This window comes from Myotis brandtii, unplaced genomic scaffold, assembly GCF_000412655.1.
Source record: "Myotis brandtii unplaced genomic scaffold, ASM41265v1 scaffold1053, whole genome shotgun sequence".
Taxonomy (NCBI): domain Eukaryota; kingdom Metazoa; phylum Chordata; class Mammalia; order Chiroptera; family Vespertilionidae; genus Myotis; species Myotis brandtii.
In genome coordinates, this window is record NW_005353549.1 from 561804 (window position 1) to 577794 (window position 15991).

At 37.6% G+C, this 15991-nt stretch overlaps 1 long non-coding RNA gene across 1 annotated transcript in view; it reads left to right on the forward strand.

Moving 5' to 3' along the window:
• The first annotated feature begins 8235 nt into the window (after positions 1-8235).
• The window catches only part of LOC102239129, a 42673-nt gene continuing 34917 nt past the window's right edge, over positions 8236-15991 (forward strand). Inside the window, exons 1-2 of the long non-coding RNA XR_313025.2 lie at positions 8236-8492; positions 10195-10283. This is a non-coding gene — a long non-coding RNA (uncharacterized LOC102239129). The remainder of the gene's footprint in view (positions 8493-10194; positions 10284-15991) is intronic.

Consider the following 15991-nt stretch of genomic DNA (forward strand, 5'->3'; position numbering starts at 1 on the left):
GGAGGGGGGACAGCTGCTCTCCAGAACGCACAGATTACAGGAGGCTGGGCTCGGACCACCTGACCCTAAACGCGTCCCAAGCTGCAGTTCCAGAGACATAATCAGCAATGACTCCTGTTAGTCGTTGCATTGTCTCCTGAAAATGAATTTGGGTTTTCTTTGAGTCACTTCCCCCCTCTCCCCCCCTAGAAAAACACTGGTACCTTTCTGTGACTTATTCTGCCTCTTTAAATACATCCATGATGCTGTGTATACATATGCGTATTTCTTTTGTCTATTTTTTGCTCTACATGATAGGATTTAGAATACAAAGAAAGGAAAGGAAAGGAAAGCCTTATATGGCAATGTCATGATAGCTTATTGTTGGACAAATTAATCTGGATACTTGTCCATAATTTTGATAATAGATGACATGCTGACAAGGCATGAAATTATTGTTATAAATGAGTGGGGTAAGATTTTTTTTTTTACACAGTAGTCAATGTACATATAACATGGTTTAAAGGCTCTATTGCATGTTTGCAGATTTTCAACACTCTTGGGAGAGAGAAGACATGGTCTCAAAACTTGAGAAAAAATGAGTCAGGAGCTAGATTTTAAAAATCACTTTTAGTTCTTGTTTGTAATAAACTGTGATTTCACTTTTCGATCTGGAAAATGGGATGTTTTCTCATAAAACAATGATTGTGATGGGACTTAATTGATATAGTTTGTGAATAATTTAATGGGTCTGGAACAAAGATGCTATTCAAATGGGCAAACATGAGATAATACACTAATAAATAGATAACAACTAAAGACAGTAGGTGAAGGGGTGTGTGTGTGTGTGTGTGTGTGTGTGTATCCCTTTTCTCATCATACTTAAGACTTATACAACACTCATAATCAAAATCAAAATATAACCCTTATAATTTCAAGTGGAAAAGAAATTTAGCCAGCCAATTATTAATAATCCAGGTTAATAAGAACATTGTTTATTTTTTTTCTTCAGTTGCATTTTAGCCATCAGTGCTGACAAACACTACCCAAAAGGGGGTATTTCAACATTTCAAAATTATTGTCAGGAGAAAAAGTGTTGGGTATATTATGCTATATATTTTCCTCATGGGCAATGAAATAAGCTCTTATGATTCCATAGTCTCTTAGCCTCTCTCCCCTCCCCCCTTCATCTGATCACATTATTCACACAAAGAACCAATGAGCCGTTTGCCATTACCTTAAAATCCTATATTAATGAGACAGCTACAGTTTTTAATCATTTGAATTAAGCCTTGAATATTCTGTTTGCTAATGTCTTGCATTCATTTAAAATGAGAACAAGCATTTTATTATGTTTTATTTGCAAATAGTAAATAAAAATAGAGATTTTCTTTCTTTGTAAAGTTGTCAAACATTCCGAAGAAGGCATCTTATTTGTAATGGGTTAAAAAAAAAGAATGTGTCCTCAGAGTCAGCTGGGGAGATAAGGGTCCTGGCATTCTGCTTTTCTTGCAAAATTTTTAGGTGAAAATAAATACATATAAATACTGTGTGGTAAGCCAACTTCTATCATTTAATAAAAAGCAAAAACATTTGAGATCGCTCTTAAATGGTGCCTGAACAACATATACTTAGTGTCTTCTGGAGTTATCACTGAATAAAAGAAATATATTTTTGTTTTTACTTAATCTTTTTTTATGGTAAATTTGCTTTTGTTTATTGAAATAGCTTAGAAAAGCACTTTAAATAAAGTTTATACAGCACCATAATTTAACCTTTTTAAAATTCTTTTTAGCTAATAACTGTTCTCTAATTTAAAGCATGACATCCAGGCCACCTTGATTCCACACATGCCAATATCACCTGAATTAAAAAATGATCTCACCTTTTAAAATTCCCATATAAAAGGGCAGTGGCATATTTAACCTCTTGAAACTTGCCAAGAAAATGATCTGTGGACTATTATTATTATTTTCTTTTATAATTTTTTCTTGTTTGATGAAAAGTCTAGTGTTTGTTGGCATGCTAGTCAAGAAAGGGGTTAAGCTATTGAATTCTGAATGCCTCTTACTTAATGAATATAAAGGTTAAGCTGTAAATTACTAATTTTAAATACGAGGAAAAGTGTTTTAAAATGCAATTTTACTGTTTCCCTAATACAAATTACGTTCACTAATTAAAATCATGAGCAAAATTTAGTAAAAATTAAAAGGAATTTACGTAAGTGGAGTTTTAATGGCTAATAAAAGATACCAGGCACTTTAATAAATTTATTGCACCCATATTACTGAACATATACTTTAAAAAATATATAGGAACATAAATGGAATTATCCTTGATTTGTGTTTCCCACATCTCAGCATTCATCTTTTATCTAAGATTTTTTTCCAGTGTTGATATAGGGGCTTCTATACTGGCATTTTAAAGAATTTTGGGGTCTGCCTAAAGCTACATCTTAGTAATTGGGTAAGATGGCAATACTATTTCATTTACAGACAACATACTGGTAGAACTAAGGAGCTGCTTGAGAACAGGCTTCCAAATGAGCTCTTCATGTTAAAAATGGGGATAATCTCTCCAGTTTATTCTAACCTGGAATGGAAACAGCTCCCATCTCTCCACACTCTTGTCTTGACCAGTCCCCTTAACCACATACAGAAGCCCTCTTCCTTGAATCAACTCTTTAAAAAAAAATCATGATGATTTCTGCATAAATAATCACTCAGCAACCAAGCATTTGATCCTATTAACTGGTCAGGGCTGTCCAAACCACGAAATTTTGCTAAGCTCGAGCTGATGCATTCTTCTATAGAAGCAACTGTATTTTCCTCAAAGTAGTTATTAGACATTTTATTTTAGTTCCTGACTTTTTTTTTTTTTTTTTTAGCAACAGACTCTAACCAGCCTGATTGGAATTTCAAATGATCGTCACACTGAATTTGAAAGTCTGTCTTACACAGAATGTAGCATTTTCTTATGTTTTAACCAAGTAGAGAAAAGGCGAAGGTCCTTTCTATCTTTTTCTAGCCAAACGTATTTCTATATTATTAATTCAAATAGAAAAAAAAGAACACCTCACATCTTGGATTATTTAATAAGATTTTTAGTCTTTTGCTAGGTTATCGGTTGGTCCCTTTCTCAGGATTAAGTGGTACACCCTTTCTGATTTCTTTTTTTTTCTTAAGGGATGTGCAATCATTGCTAGCACTCGCCAGAGCACACAAAAACCAGTTTGCTAGAAAACAAGGCGTTGTGTTATTTTGCGTTTGTTTATTTATTTATTTTTAAGCCAGAACATGAGTTTGAGTTATTGCCCGGTTCCTCTTGTCTGTTTGCTTACAGCCAGTTTCCCTTTCTTCACACATGAAGGAGCAAACACTGTCCCTGTCAGGCAGTAAATGAGGCAGCATTGGTGACGTGTGTGTTTGTCAACATAAGCAAGATCAAATGATTGCTCAGCAGGAAGAAGCCACGGGAAATCCAATGATTTTTGACTAATTAGCAAAATAATAATAATGTCTCCCTAATGATTACCTTGTACTGGGTTGTGGCCTTTTATCAGACAGACATTCCACCAGGGCAAACTAGAGTTTTGGAGACAAACTAGTGATTTCACTTGAAATCATGGCTGTGGAGCATTTCTGAGAAATCTTTTGAAGCCTCCTGTTCTTCTATGGTTACTTGAGAAACTGTGAAAACGAAGCCATAGCTGTTGTTTCGCAGTGTCCTACAACCCACATGTGTTTTAAGTAATGCTTGATGCGAAAAAGGCAATGCTTATTTTTCAGGACCATTTAAAGTTCAAGTTCATTCTATCTGGTCAGGGAATTTCACCAGAGGCATTGCAAGGAGTACCTTAACTGAAAATAACAATGTAAACAAGAATTTGTTTGAACATGCTAGCCAACGTTGCAGTGTTCGTTGCCATACAGAGTCATATTTTTATTAATCTTTTAGGAAACTTCCAGAGGATGTTAAAGTAGACCTAAATTCTTAGTCCTGGCAAATGTCCAGAGATGAGCTGACATTTTCTGTGTGGTTCAGTAGTCAACCACTATTTATGGGAAATTCGGCGAAGAAAGGGGCATCTATCGGGTCGCAGGGCGTTGGTGAGCTCTGTAGGTTATTTTGCCTGAGATACATTCACAGGGTCTGGCTCAGGACAGAGCTACAGGTTTCTCACTTTCCTGGGGGCCAGATTAACACCTTACAAATAGAGATCAAGGATGAGTGAGCTTGGAACCAAGGGAACACTGACGAGGGAACTTAGCTTGCCACTTGGTGTTAGGTTGGGAAGAGCTGCATGGATCTTGCTGATTTTGTCATTCAGGTTGCTGGAATGGTATTAAATGTCATTGAGAGAGCTGGTAACACTTCCAAATAATCAGATGCAAAAGTACCTCACCAAAATAAAAAAGGAGACATGCTCTGAAGTTATTTTTATGACTAGAAAGCTACTTGTTTGCTTGCTTTTTAAAATGTTTGCCCTTTCATATAATATCCACTGTTATTTTTAGTTTTTCTATTGTGTTCTTTAGCTGACATACTGATTGCAATAACAAGAGAAACACAAAATACATTTTATATCTTTATATCCAAACCACCAAGAAGTTTTATTGTTGGGTAACTATTGTTTGTGCTTATCGCAGTTAATATAGAGCCCATGATTATCTTTTTTTTTTGGTGGTGGTGGTGGTGGTTGGGGGGTGGACCCTGAGCCTGTTCAGGAAGTTCTCCTGCCATTCCCCTCTGCATCAAGGTCACTCTTAGTTTCTTCCCCAGGAGCAGCGATTTCTATGTTAGTAACCTGTGCAAAGCCATAGTAGCATCTTTCCTTTGTCTAACCCAGGAGTGACCACTAACAGAGAAAGAGAATGAGGAGAGGACAGCAATGATGGGGACATGGTGCAGGAGTGACCACTAACAGAGAGAGACAGAGAATGAGGAGAGGACAGCAATGATGGGGACATGGTAATGAGGGGGAGCACAGGAGGGGTGGGCAAGCAAAAGGCAAGAGCAGTGTTGGTAATATGCTGAGGCGGGGTCGGGGGTGAGAGGACAGAGCTTACTTTAATGAGCCACATGGCTGCCACCACCAAACAGATGCTCAGAGGTTTCTCTTAGTAAGTCTTCATCAGCCTCAGTGAATTTCTCGATGGCTGTCTAGTTTTGCAGGTCCAACAGAGCAGCCACTAGCCACATATGGCTATTGAGCACTTGAAATGTGCTAGCTAAAATTGATACACACTTAAAGTATGAAATCCATGCTGGTTTTAAAGATTTAGTATTAAAAGGTATTAAAAACATTATACTTCTCAATAATGTTATATCAATTACATGCTGAAATTGTTATATTTAAGATTTTCACTAGAATTCATTTATAAATATATTTTTATACATTTCTTACTCTTTAAAAAATGTCTACTAGCAAATGGAAAATTACATCTGCGGCTTGCTTTAATAACCACCTTTTCTAGTTTCTGTATTTGATGCTTTAACATTTGGAGCCTTGCCGGCTCTGAAGGGACTGCCTCTTCCAGGACTAGCCAATTTCTAGAGATAGTGAAGGACTTGCCTATGAACACCTTCCATATGCAAAGCAACCAATGTAGAGCTCATAGCCCCAGCTCCCCCGCTTTAGTGGGTTCCTACGATCCAGGTCACTATCCACCTGCTCTAACAATCCCAGGGCCAGGTGTCAGCCCACTAGGGACAGATCCGATGCCCCAGAGCCTGCTGACATTATTTATGCCAGCCAATTTTTACCTCACTCATTCCTTCCTGTGGAAAACGCAATGAAGGCTCTTGTCCACTTGTCCCCACCCTCGTACCTGCCTCCTCCTGACTGACTGACCTTGGTACTTTCCCCTTTGCCCACCCCACTCCATGGAATGGTGTGCCTCTCCTCTTGGGATCCATGAGTATAACAAATTATATGTTCAATGGCAATTACTTCCTGATTTTGGCTTTGCCATACTTGAATAATAATATAAATGACATTTTAAACACTTGTATCATATGGGACAGTGCTGCTAGAATTCTGTTTCTCCAAATGCAATCCAGCATCTACCTGTGGTAGAATCATCTAAAAAATTAAACATCCAGATTTCTGGATCCCCTTAAAATTAGCATGGGGATCCCCTTAGAATTAGAATCCCCTTAGAATTATCCTGAAACATGGTATAAGCTCAACAAATGTTAGCTATTGTTACTGTAACACCATACTAACAATAATCTATATATATAAAAGCCTAAGCAACCATTATGACCAAACGACTAGAATGACCAGTCGACTGGTCACTATGATGCTCACTGACCACCAGGAGGCAGAAGCTCAATGCAGGAGCTGCCCCTGGTGGTCAGTGTGATCCCACAGCCAACCTCCTGTGGCTGGCCAACCTCCCGCAGCTGGCCAACCTCCCACAGTCCCTCCCCCTGGCCGGCCGGCCCCCTTGATCTGCCCTGATTAGGGGGACTGGCCAGCCAACTTCCCGTGGTCCCTCCCCCCAGCCTACCTGGCCCAGATCAGCCCTGACTGGGGGTGGGGCCGGCCGGGCTGGCCAGACCAAAGGACCCCACCCATGCACGAATTCATGCACTGGGCCTCTAGTAGTAGTAGTAGTAGTAGTGGTAGTAATAATGATGATGATGATACATGATTTACTTCTGACTTGAGAAGACCATTCTTCCTTTTTTTAAATTATTATTTTTGTTGCTATTTTGTTATATACTAAAAATACATATTTATGTATATTTTTATTTGTAAAAGCATTTACTGGGTGTTTGCTATTGGCCAAGCTCATGTTAAGTGTTTTACACATCATTTTATTTAATCCTCATGACAACCAATGGTGTTACAAATAAGTAAGAAAAGTAACTTGCCCAGAGTCACACAACTTGCTAGTGTTGGAGCATACATTATTTTATTTATTTAAAATATGTTTTTATTGATTGTGCGAAAGAGAAAAAGTGGAAGGAGAGAGAGAGAGAGAGAGAGAGAGAGAAACATTGATGAGAGAGAATCATTGATGGACTTCCTCCTATACACCCCCTACTGGGGATCACACTAGTAGGCATATGCCTTGACCAGCAATGGAATCCATGACCTCTCAGTGTATGGGCCACACCAGCCAGGGCCATACTTTATTTTTGAATGATATATAACTTATGTATTTACTTAACATTGTTAGGCACAAAGGCCATTCAGAAGGATAATAAAATATATATCTACAATTTAAGAATTACAGTGAGACAAATACATGTGTGCACCCACCCATGCATGTGTCTGTAAGCAGTATTTTACTTAATTTTGTGGGCTCTCAGATTTTTGACAAATGGTCTCAAGCTACTTATATTCTGTGATGGTTTGCTTCTTTTGTTCTATATATGTCTACGCGATCCATCTATGCTGATGGGTGTAGGTGCAGTTCACTCGTTTTCACTACCATACTGAATTCAAGTGTAAACATATATTTTTGGTTGACATTTTTCTGTTTGACATTTAGGTTGTTTTGTGGGTTTTTGTTTTTGTCTTGCTATTAAGAACAATGCTGCTAGAAAGACTCTATTTCTTTTCTGTCCCTGAACATTGTCAATGATGTGTATTCTTTCTTTTAAACAGAACAAACAAACGAATGTTCACTAGTGTTAGTTAACTGATATTAACTAATATTTTAAATGAATATTGGGCTTACAGAAAAGTTGCAAATATCATACAGAGAGGTCCAACAGACCGCTCATCTTGCTTCTTCTAATGTTAACGTCTTACATTATCATAGTACAGTGATCAACTAGGAAATTAACATTGATACAGTATTAGTAACTAACTTGTGGACCTCTTTGACTTTTATCAGTTTCTAAGCTGGTGTTCTTTTTATGTTCCAGGATCTTATTCAGGATTCCACATTGCATTTAGTTTTTATTTGGGGGGGCCTACTTTGAACCTATTTCTTACTTATTCCAAAATTCAGAAGAACAGTGTTTCAGGGAGATTAATTTTAAGGCAGCCTGTGAAATAGATTTTAGGGCAGAGAGCTAAAAGCGAGAATGTCATGAGACTTTTGCTATATTGTAATTGCTTAAGGCAGAGAGAGGAAGGGGTATGGCAGTGAAGGGCCATCTAGGGATTTATATATACCTTTCTATAGCGCAGGCGGCATTGTAATAATGTGCTCATCAGTCTCCCCTAGAAGCCCAAAAAGTTCCTTGAGGGCAGGGAGCACTAGAGCTAATTCATCTTTGTATCTTCTTCAGGAACTCAGAGGAGTGCCGGGCTACAGCAGTGATTTGGTGAAGTTTTGTCAAATAAATGAATATACAAGAGAAAGGCAAGCTGAAGGGCAAGCAATGACACACAGGAAGAGTGAGCAAAGGCAAAAGGAGAGGAGGGAGAGCAAAAATAGAAAAGGAGAGAGAGAGAGATCAGCTGACGGGCTGGGGAGACAAGCACAGGAGGCAAGACAATGATGCCAGAGGACGAAGAAACAAAGCCAGAGGAAGCAAGGAGACGGAAGGTACGAGAGCCTCATGATTCTCCCCACTGTGTTGCCCACTTAGGTTCTGTATATTATCATCCATCTCTCAACTTTAAAACCTTGCCTCCTTTACTTATTGTTGTTCACAGCTCTCAGAACTGTGTTATTTACTCCCTCTTCCCATCCCTCCCTCACAAGATGCTGCTAAGAATAGTCTCGTGCCGCAGCAGCCGAAGGTCATATGATGCCTATGGCGGTTGTCACGGGGCCATTTCCCTCTTGGCTGCTTTCTGCCTCAAGGCCTTTGCACTTGCTGGTCCCTTATTCTAAGATTCTCAGTTCCAAATTGTTGTAAGGTTGGATGCGCCTCCTCCTTGAAAGTTTAGCCTCACTTGCTTTACCCTCTGTCATATTCTGTTGTTTTATTGTCTTCGAATGCTTAGGGTTCTGAGGTAGTTTCTTGTTTATCTGCTCACTTCTTTTTTCATTCGTTTTTATCCACTAGAATATTAGCTTCACGACAGAAGGGATTTTGTTTGTCTTATTCCCCACTGAAACGTTAGCATCCTGAAGAGTGTGCAAGGACTGTGAGATGATGAACAAATTGCTCTGCATACTGGGTTTGATTTAGTCATGGGCTATGGAGGTGGAGGCCACTCATCACTTAAAACTCCTTTGTGCCATTGTTAAATGAATGCTCAACACTCACTGGTTGTTTTGCTTTCTTTTTCAATTGGGCAACTATTTTTGAAGGATGAAGGAGAGCAATTGTTACAGTTCCAGGATAAAATTAATTTAAAACAATTTATTGGATGGGTATAGAAGCGAGGGAAGAACAATTTCTGAGCTAAGATAAAATTTCAAGTGAATCTGATACTCAGGCAATTCAGTGCTTCAATTAAGCATCTTTTTGGAAAGCCTGTTAAGTACTAGATACTGTAGCAGAAACATGAATTTGAGAACAACAAATTTCTGTCCTTTAGGACCTTTCTTTCAAATGGAACTGTTTGATAAGCAAATAACTGGTTGAAAAATAATTTAGTTAAGAGCTACAATAAAAAGATGCTCAGAGGGCCTTGGAGGCAAAAGGGACAGAAGAGGACAGGCCTTAAATATCCTCTTCAAATATACATATTTACATTTCAAATAATGCTCTGAGTCATGATCACAGGTGTTACCGAGGGGATTCTAGTAAATGTGGCAATACTGGGGTATAAGTAACCACTTGGCTTCTATGCAGGACTGAACTGAGCTTTTAACTTGCTAATGTGGGCCATTCATCTATGTAGGGAGCTTGTTAAGAATCATTACCTAAACTTATGTGACCACAGTGCCTTTTAAAAAGAAGATCTTATGGAACTAGTTTCTGCTAATCAAACTTTGGGGAATGATAATACAAATTACAGAACAAAAGCAGATGAAATTTATTGATAATTCATTTAGCCAAAGAGTTCTAAAAAAACAATTTCTTGATGTTCTGGGTTGAGGATTTCCCACTTGAAAATTTATGAATGGGACTCAGAAAACTCTTCATTACTTTCCCATCTCCATCCTTCCTCTTCCCTTATCCTTCTATGACTCCTTCAAGACCCCACTAAAATCCCCCCCACACACAAGAAAGAGTTCATAGTCTAATTAAAACTCCTGATAGCTCTAACATTTTTTAGAAATTGTACCTTAAGGGATGATAAAATAGTAAAAATAAAGCATCTTGGTCTCGAATATTATTTTCTATAAAAAGGAATTAGGATTCCTCGAAGAAATGGCTGATTCCACGGCTGGGGCAAAGTAAATACAAGATGAATTGAGGACATCTGATTATGCCACAAGGTAAGAAAGTGCTAACAAAGGGGGTCATAATATAAGGATGGACATTATTCTTTTAACTTTTCTGTAAATTTAATATTATTTCCAAATAACAGAATTTTATAAATTAATGTAGCACCAGGTATAGTAGTTTCTCTGTGGCTCGGGGATTAGCTTTGTGGGCTCCGGGTTTATAGATACCCATTTGAAATCTTGGCCTGACCACTTATGTCCTCTGTGCTTTTGGGTAGTCTCTTAACCTCTTTATATCTCTTTATCTGTGAAATGGTAATAATAAGAGCACCCTTTCTAAGGGTAATTGTGTGGATTAAATGAGATGATCCAAGTTAAATTTAGCACCGCACATGACACAGAGCACTGTTCAATACATGTTATTGTCATACAACGTATATTCAGTTGATTCTAGTTGATTGAAGGGGTTCATGGTTAAGCCAGTTCAAAAATATTAACAGGAAACAGGGTTTAAAAACATAGGTTTAGATTAAATGTGTTTCTGAAATCTTTTTCATTGTTATGATTCCTTGGCTCTTTAAAAGGGGCCTTTTATCGGATTCAAAAACAAAGTGATTGAATTTTTAATGAGCTTTACTCTAAAGCAGTCTGTTTTGATTTAAAAAATATTAGAAGCTGACAATACGGTCCAATGGAAGATTACAGTTGATATTCTGAAGAGCTTTCAAATGAAACAGGATTGAACATCACATGCTTCTTCCCACCAAACCAGACTTGGCATATGTACTTTCCTACTACTGCCACTCTCTCTAACACAGGTGTTTTCTAACTTCGTACATCTAGCTTACGTTGACATAAACCTTGAGTTGAATAGCATTTTTTTTCTCTATTTTACTTGCGTCTCTCATTCAAGGAGCTGAATCCTGGTTCAATTGCATTGGAGAGTTCGATGTGATGAAATTCAGACTGCCTCCCGGGTCTGCTAAGCTTCCTTCAGGTGAGAGAAGTCTTCTGCTTTAGTTCCTTACACCTTTGGCAGAACTGACCCCAAAACAGAGTTTATCAGCTTCATTTTATTTCTTACCAAGACTTCCCAATTATTTTATGCTTCAACCTCTGTTTTGGCGGCAACTTTTAAGAAGGATTGGAAAGAGGTGAGGCTTTGGCCTCAGAGTTGGATACAAAATCTTGTCTTTATCACATTCTTACTGTGTTTTCTCAGTGGGGAAGGCAAGATAATCTTAACAGTAGGAGCAAGGTCTCTGGGGTCAGACCGCCAGGATTAGAATCCTGCTGAGTAGGACCCCTTAGTTGAGCAAGTACTTTTACTTCTTCCTGTGTCAGTTTTCTTATCTTTAAATGGGGACAATGGAGCTCACCCAACAGGATTTCAGTGAAGATCAATAATAGAATTAGGTGAAATACTTATAATAGTACCTGCCCCATAGCAAGTACCTTTCCAAGTTTCAGTTTTCTTATCAAAAATTGAGGATGAAGCCTATTTCATATGCTTAGTACATGGATTAAATAATCTATTGCAAGTGAAAAAATAAAACAAAACCCTGATCCCTTTGCAGATCTGGTTTATTAGTGAACATTCATTCATTCAATAGATAGGTGCATATTTCTCGTACTTTACATCTCCTATGTTTTAAGGGCTGGGCATTCAGAGAAGATTCACACAAACAAGAGTCTTTGCTCTTCTGATCTGTGAAAAAAATGTTACTTGTTATTGTTATAAAAGATAAGGACTAAGTGTAGGCCTGATCTATAAATCTTAGTAATATCACATTCTGTTTTTTCTTATCTTCTATCCCCATTTTTTAAAACAATTTTATTGATTTTTTTTTTTAGGAAGAAAGGGGGAGAGAGAGAAACCTGGATGTGAGAGAGAAACATAGACCAGCTGACTCCCACATCTGTCTCAACCGGAAATTGAACCCACGACCTGGGTATGTACCCTAACCGGAAATCAAACCTGCCACCTTTTGTTTGTTTTATGATGATGCTCCAACCAACTGATCCACACTGGCCAGGGCCTCTTCCATCCTCACTTTTAAGGATATCTAATTTCTCTTTGAGTCAAATTTTAGAATCTCACTTTCCCACAAACAGTATTTAAATGTATCTAACTTAGCATTTAGCTAATAAGGAAAATTAACATTTTGGGGGCATTTTGAAGTTTACAAAGGACTTTCGTCTATGTTTCCTCCTTTGGTCCTCCTCTGAGGCTGGGAGGAGCAGATGTAGCCCATTATCTTCATGAAAGCTCCCACCCGAAACACGTCTGCCACACATTCCTGTGATTAGCAAAATAAAAGATTTAGAAGCAAAAATATTCCTCTCTTTTTTTCTTCTCCAAAAAGCAAACAATTTCTAGAACAGGCAAGGACAAGAGCTGGAGGAGAAAAATTGGCATTTTTTTTTTTCGCTTTAGTTCCTTACACCTTTGGCAGAACTGACCCCAAAACAGAGTTTATCAGCTTCATTTTATTTCTTACCAAGACTTCCCAATTATTTTATGCTTCAACCTCTGTTTTGGCAACTTTTTGAAAGAAGGATTGGAAAGAGAGAGATTTCAACGTCATTTTCATGACAAACTGTACCCATATCTTTGAAATTTTTGTAAATGTAGCATCAATCATGTACATCTTGCAGTTATTTGCCTTGAAATTTCATTCTATTTATCTTGTTGGCAAAGTGAAAAGCAATTTTTGTTTGCTAACGCTGCCTTTTCCCTTGTTGCAGAAAAAATGGCAATGCTAGGAGGACTAGTTTTTTTTTCTTCCCTTTCTTCTGCGGGAAGGCTCCTGTGTGCTTATCTTTATGCAGCATCTATCATACTATTTTAGCATGTGTTCATTTTATATACAGGTTTGAGTCATTTAGTATTTGCTTGCCAACACTTTCCCAAGAACTCTTTAATTGGCACAGATAGCAATTAAAACTTTATTACTTAAATAGTTTTTGGAACAGGAAAGAAAAGGTATCCAAATCAGCATAATCAATTTAGCTCTAAAACACTATGTCTGACTTTTTATTTTATTTATAATAAGGATTTTGTTCTAATGCTGTGTAAGTGGTATATAGCTGCTCTTTCTAGTTCTAGCACAGGTGTTTTCTAACTTCGTACATCTAGCTTACGTTGACATAAATCTTGAGTTGAATAGCATTTTTTTTTCACTCTTTTACTTGCGTCTCTCATTCAACGAGCTGAATCCTGGTTCAGTTGCATTGGAGAGTTCGATGTGATGAAATTCAGACTGCCTCCCGGGTCTGCTAAGCTTCCTTCAGGTGAGAGAAGTCTTCTGCTTTAGTTCCTTACACCTTTGGCAGAACTGACCCCCAAACAGAGTTGATCAGCTTCATTTTGTTCTTACCAAGACTTCCCAATTCTTTTATGCTTCAACCTCTGTTTTGGCAACTTTTTGAAAGAAGGATTGGAAAGAGGTGAGGCTTTGGCCTCAAACAGAGTTGGATACAAAATCTTGTCTTTAACACATTCTTACTGTGTTTTCTCAGCGGGGAAGGCAAGATAATCTTAACAGTAGGAACAAGGTCTCTGGGGTCAGACCGCCAGGATTAGAATCCTGCTGAGTAGGACCCCTTAGTTGAGCAAGTACTTTTACTTCTTCCTGTGTCAGTTTTCTTATCTTTAAATGGGGACAATGGAGCTCACCCAACAGGATTTCAGTGAAGATCAATAATAGAATTAGGTGAAATACTTATAATAGTACCTGCCCCATAGCAAGTACCTTTCCAAGTTTCAGTTTTCTTATCAAAAATTGAGGATGAAGCCTATTTCATATGCTTAGTACATGGATTAAATAATCTATTGCAAGTGAAAAAATAAAACAAAACCCTGATCCCTTTGCAGATCTGGTTTATTAGTGAACATTCATTCATTCAATAGATAGGTGCATATTTCTCGTACTTTACATCTCCTATGTTTTAAGGGCTGGGCATTCAGAGAAGATTCACACAAACAAGAGTCTTTGCTCTTCTGATCTGTGAAAAAAATGTTACTTGTTATTGTTATAAAAGATAAGGACTAAGTGTAGGCCTGATCTATAAATCTTAGTAATATCACATTCTGTTTTTTCTTATCTTCTATCCCCATTTTTTAAAACAATTTTATTGATTTTTTTTTTTAGGAAGAAAGGGGGAGAGAGAGAAACCTGGATGTGAGAGAGAAACATAGACCAGCTGACTCCCACATCTGTCTCAACCGGAAATTGAACCCACGACCTGGGTATGTACCCTAACCGGAAATCAAACCTGCCACCTTTTGTTTTATGGGATGATGCTCCAACCAACTGATCCACACTGGCCAGGGCCTCTTCCATCCTCACTTTTAAGGATATCTAATTTCTCTTTGAGTCAAATTTTAGAATCTCACTTTCCCACAAACAGTATTTAAATGTATCTAACTTAGCATTTAGCTAATAAGGAAAATTAACATTTTGGGGGCATTTTGAAGTTTACAAAGGACTTTCGTCTATGTTTCCTCCTTTGGTCCTCCTCTGAGGCTGGGAGGAGCAGATGTAGCCCATTATCTTCATGAAAGCTCCCACCCGAAACACGTCTGCCACACATTCCTGTGATTAGCAAAATAAAAGATTTAGAAGCAAAAATATTCCTCTCTTTTTTTCTTCTCCAAAAAGCAAACAATTTCTAGAACAGGCAAGGACAAGAGCTGGAGGAGAAAAATTGGCATTTTTTTTTTTTGTGCATAATTTTTCTGACAAAACACAGAGATTTCAACGTCATTTTCATGACAAACTGTACCCATATCTTTGAAATTTTTGTAAATGTAGCATCAATCATGTACATCTTGCAGTTATTCGCCTTGAAATTTCATTCTATTTATCTTGTTGGCAAAGTGAAAAGCAATTTTTGTTTGCTAACGCTGCCTTTTCCCTTGTTGCAGAAAAAATGGCAATGCTAGGAGGACTAGTTTTTTTTCCCTTTCTTCTGCGGGAAGGCTCCAGTGTGCTTATCTTTATGCAGCATCTATCATACTATTTTAGCATGTGTTCATTTTATATACAGGTTTGAGTCATTTAGTATTTGCTTGCCAACACTTTCCCAAGAACTCTTTAATTGGCACAGATAGCAATTAAAACTTTATTACTTAAATAGTTTTTGGAACAGGAAAGAAAAGGTATCCAAATCAGCATAATCAATTTAGCTCTAAAACACTATGTCTGACTTTTTATTTTATTTATAATAAGGATTTTGTTCTAATGCTGTGTAAGTAGTATATAGCTGCTCTTTCTAGTTCTACATAAATGAGATTCATACCTAATGTGTCTCCAATTTTCAAAAACAATCTCTCAAATACAGTTTTAACTTGCCATTAAGGCTGTGTCTACTCATCAGAAAATGAATGTTTGGGAAGGGATTACTGGTGCATGCAGGGTATTAGTTTTTAAATATGAGAATCAGTTCTGCCCTGCAATTTGCTTCACCAAAACTTTCTTTTAGAGAAATGGCTTTTGCTGTTCTTAGGGGATATTTCTAGACAAAAGTCACATCAAGTCTATTCCCCATTGATTGAACTGTAGCAGTCTTTATTGTAGACACACCTTACAGATAAATGAAAAAAGATTTTTAATATACGTGCAATGGTTTGGAGATGTTTATTCAGTGTAGGCAGAGCATCTGTTAGTACCTTATATCCCTTGGGAAGATTTCCAAAAGACTGTAATGAATAAAATGGAGAAACTTAGAAATTTATATAAATCACCAAATTATTC